The sequence below is a fragment of the Hevea brasiliensis genome, chromosome 16, assembly GCF_030052815.1.
Source record: "Hevea brasiliensis isolate MT/VB/25A 57/8 chromosome 16, ASM3005281v1, whole genome shotgun sequence".
Classification (NCBI taxonomy): Eukaryota; Viridiplantae; Streptophyta; class Magnoliopsida; order Malpighiales; family Euphorbiaceae; genus Hevea; species Hevea brasiliensis.
In genome coordinates this window covers 60,473,743-60,478,385 of record NC_079508.1, presented here as the reverse complement: position 1 = coordinate 60,478,385, position 4,643 = coordinate 60,473,743, and the positions used below count along the sequence as shown (strand labels likewise).

Genomic DNA, 4,643 nt, shown 5'->3' with positions numbered 1-4,643 from the left:
TTTCAAGGTATGCCTAGACTAGTTTTAGGTAATTATAAAAGTTATAATTATAATTAATATCTAAACTTTTTTAGTCGAACGCTCATTCCTGTTTAAATATTTTTCTAGGTCGCAAGGGAGCAAATTTATTTTCAGGTCTAACCTGTATTTTTTTTCCACATATTGTGATATTTCTTAGTTAGTAGTTTCTATAGTTTTTATTCATTTATCTATTTATTTAATTATTAGAACTTAGCTATGACACTATTGTATATATGTATTATATTAATTAATAGAAATTAAGTGGTTTGTGCATGCTGAGTATCATGGTTGAATTGGGCTTCCTTAATTTTGGTTTTTTTAATAATTATCGAGTTGAGTTAGCCAAATAAATTTATAATATTTTATTTTTATATTGTTTGCATGTTGGACCTTGAATTTAGTCCTGGTTTGTAACACCCCAAATTTTATTATTTATGAGTATTTTTGATATTTTAATTTTATTTAAATTTTAGGAATTTTTTTGAGATTTTTCGGATTTTAAAAATCGGGTTCGATTTTCCGAAAATATAAACTTTGATGATTTTTAAAAATTAATTTAAAGACCACGTGGCAAAACTAAAAATATATTTGGAGTCTACGTATTTTTCTGAGTTTTACGGAATTTTTTCGGAATTTTTGGACCTCGTTTTCGGTCCCGAGGCAGAGTAAAAATTCAAAATTTTGTATTTCGAATCGAACCGGCCGAATCGAACCGGACCGGATCGGACCGGTCGAATCGAACCGGCTCCCTTTCCTTTTTCTTCTCCCGCGCGCGTCGTCCCTCTCTTTTCTCTTTCTTTTCTCTCTCCTCCCCTCCGCGCGCTGCCGCTCCAGCTTCCTCGGCCAAATCCGGCCGATCCGGCCACCGATTGGACCGGGTCTTGTGTCTAAAATCATCTACTCGGCGAGAGCTTTCCATAGACACCAAGAACGCCGAAATCCATCGAGCGGATTGTCCGATTTTTGCTCGGGAAGATTTTAGCCCATTTCGACTTTTGGGCTAGATTTCTCGAAAACCGTGAATCCCACGAGAAAACCGAGGCCACCAGCACGCTCCATTCGTCGAGAGCTTCGCAACGACATAAATTTCGAATTTTTTCGACACCGTTTTTCGGTGGGTCCCACGGAACTTCGCAGTGTTTTTCCGAGCATTAAATGAGCTTAGAAAATTCTGAAAAATTTATGTACTAACCCCCGTGTTATGGGCTTCGTGTAGGTATCCTCGATTCGCGGAAATTCGACAGTTGACCGGGTCTGCAAATTTCGGGCCAGACAGACCCGTTACCGGAAAAGTGCCCGAATTGGGCCGAGGTTTTGGCTAGCCCCCCATTGTCAGACGTCCCGAGCGCGTTCCCGAAGTCGGAATCGGCAAAGGTAAACCCGAACCTTGTTTTTACGTAATTTTCTAGTGCTTAAATAGGATTAAAAATCCATAAAATATTCGTGGTAGCTTAGAAAATTACGATTCTTTTTGCAATAGCTTAGTAATATTGCTAAGGACCGCGGGGCAAAGTTTTATAATTTTTAGAGCTTGTTTGGGCAGTTTTTGCAAAAATGATCAATAATAAGGACTAAATTGAAATTTTGCGTATTGTGATGGATGACTGATTTGATGGGCCCAGGAGGGGCTGTGTGATATAATTGAACTGTTGATATATGGATTGTGAGTATAGAAGTGTGTTTTGAACCCTTTTGCAGGTTGGGTAGGTCCTAGGTATAGGGGAGACTCTGCCGGATTTTCGGCACGACTTAGGACGTAATTGGTCTTTTCTTTGTTTGTATTGAGTCAGATTGTATTAAATAAATGTAATATGATTGTCAGGTGAGCCGGGACAGCCTTCTTCCTCCGCCCAGCCGCCACAGTAATTTGTCGTCAAGTTTGTGAGTAAAATATTAATTTTAATTATAATTTCGATATTATTATATGTTCAGCATGCCCATGCATCACTTATATGCATATATTTATGTAGTTAAACTCTAGGCACGATTTATGTTGCATTCATAACTGTTGATGTACCATGGATGTTGTTGTGGTAATTTGGAGCAGTGTGCGTGCGTTGGCGTGCGTGTGATGTGGTGTGGACTATGGATAGGACGGGGTAGTCACGGCTTGAGTAATTCGCTGGGACCCGTTCCTTCGAGGGGTAGTCACGGCTTGAGTAATTCGCTGGGACCCTCGATTTGGTTATTAAGTGGAAGTCCGAGCTTGAGTAATTCGCTGGCACCAGGTTGGATTTAAGAGAGTCAGATAGGGGATCGGCCCCATATGTTATGATTGATACTACAGGTGTGTGAGTGCTCCAAATTACCTTTTGAGGTTATGATGTGAAAATGTTGTTTTTGTTGCATTTCACTCCACAGGTGCATTAGTTGAGATAGTTATAGAGATTATAGTTAAGATTGATATTTTACTCTTCGAGTCGAACGCTCACTCTGCTCAAAAATTTTACAAAGCTACAGGGAGGATATTTATTGCAGGTTAACTCGCTTTTATACTTCGCAGTCGTTTATCAATATTTGTGTAATTTTATTTACTCTTAGAATTTCGCATGTGTTAGCGTGAATTATTTGAAATTGGTCCGTAATATTATATTCATGTTGGACTGTAAACTTAATATTTTAAGTCTGCTTTGATGGATTGGATGAGGAGCCGAGCTCCCATTTATTATTATGTTGATGAGTATGTGGAGGGTGGTGAGCTCCCCAATGGATTGTTTATTGTGTTTACAGTCGGGTGAGTCTAAAACTCCCGTTGGAAAGTCCATTTTATGGCCTGACTGTCCGCTTGTTTTCTTGATATTGGGCCCAAATGGGCCTTAGAGTTGGGTTAATGAATAGTCAAGGCTTACTACGCCTCGGGGCTTTAGGTCGCCTAGTGCCGGTCCGGCCCATAGGTTGGGTCGTGACAAATGTGGTATCGAGCTTAGGCTCCATTCTTAGGGAAAAGTTGTCTAAAGTGTTGGGAAGAGTCTACTAGGTGTCACATGCGGAAAAATAGGGTCCATATTCGTCTTGCATTGTCATCTTTGCTTCTAGTTTCTGCTTCATATATTGTGTGTAAATATGAGTCTATAGAGCTGTGCAATGTGCAGTTTTGAATTTTGTGGGCTAATGCTGCTGAATTTCAGGAAAATGCGTAGAAGGTGAGAGCGCCATCGCACCAGAGCAGATGTGCCCGACGAGGTGTCAAGACAGATGAGGCGCCGCCCGAGGAGGCGGGGTAGGAGGCCTAGAGCTGCTCAAGTAGAAGAGCAGCTACCCACAGTTCAGGAACAGTCTTTCATGGCACAGGGTCCCATGGACCCTATGGCAGCTACTCTAGCTGGTCTGCAGAGAACCATCGACATGATGGCGCAGTATATGGTCCACCCTCCACAGCAGCAGCAGTCCACCGCACCAAGAGGGGAACCTTACAAACAGATCATAAATTTTAAGAAGTTGGTGCCTGGTACTTATGATGTGTCAGACGATGCATATCGATTTGGATTCTCGCAGACAGCAGAATAGAATTACTGATTGATCGATAGAAGATTGATAGAGTGTGTGCAGCATGTCATGGGGCCCATGCCTAGACAATGGATGAATGACTACGTGTTACCCCGGATGGAGGGTTTGACATGGGCTCAGTTTGTGGAACTTTTTATCAATCGGTTTGTGCCAGAAAGCTTCAGAGATCAGAAGCAGTGGGCCTTTGAGGCCTTAAGACAAAATGGCAGGTCTGTAGATGAATATGCTACAGAATTTCTGGAATTGAGCAGATATGCCGCTACAGCAGTAGCTACAGAAACTATGAAGGTGAAGAGGTTCCTAAAGGGGCTTGACAGGAGGTATGCGAACCTGGCCATGATGTCGGATCAGTCTTTTGATGTGGTGGTTGATCGAGCTGCATGATTGAGATTAGCTATGTGGATGACAATGGAAGAGCAAAGAAAAACAGAGCAGAGGGTTCTCGGTGTCCCTTCCATGGGTACTCGGACGGTGGTGGCTGTGGTAATTACAGAGGAAAGGGTAGGAGCAAGAGAAGTGGTTTTGCATACGAGACCACGAGGATCTGCAGTGCGGATCCAGGCGGTGGTCAGTTCGGTACAGCAGATTGGTGCAGTTCAGATCCTCCTTGGCACCTTGTGCAGTGTGGGAGAGGACATTCAGGACCTTGTTTGATGGGATCAGAGTATGCTTGGTGTGGCCAACCGGGTCACTTTGCTAGAGAATGCCCCATGTTCGTGAGCCACGAGATGGGGTCACGTGGTTCTCATTGCGAATGTTCCTCGACAGTTGTATCCGGGTGCTTCCAACATGGCAGGCAGTCAGTTCAGTGGCCAACAGGGCCGAGGACAAGGGGGATGTGGATTTGGAGGCAGATCAGGAGGTAGAAGTCAGTATCAGGGTTCTGCCACTCAGGGTAGGGGTCAAGCTCGGGTTTTCACCCTGACCCACCAGGATGCTCAAGCTTCAAATGCAGTTGTGGCAGGTATTCTTCTGGTCTGTTCTTATGAGGCTCGTGTTTTGATAGATCTGGGTGCTATGCACTCATTTGTCTCCCCTGTGTTTGCCATGAGGTTGGGTAGAAACCCTACAACCTTAGAGTGCCCTTTGTCAGTAGCTACCCCACTTAGTGACAA

At 43.2% G+C, this 4,643-nt stretch overlaps 1 long non-coding RNA gene across 1 annotated transcript; it reads left to right on the top strand.

The window, feature by feature from the left end:
* The first annotated feature begins 853 nt into the window (after nt 1–853).
* LOC131174500 (uncharacterized) lies at nt 854–2,259 on the top strand. Its single transcript, XR_009144821.1, has 3 exons — nt 854–1,135; nt 1,238–1,395; nt 1,844–2,259. It is a non-coding gene; the product is annotated as an uncharacterized LOC131174500 (long non-coding RNA).
* Nucleotides 2,260–4,643: the final 2,384 nt, after the last annotated feature.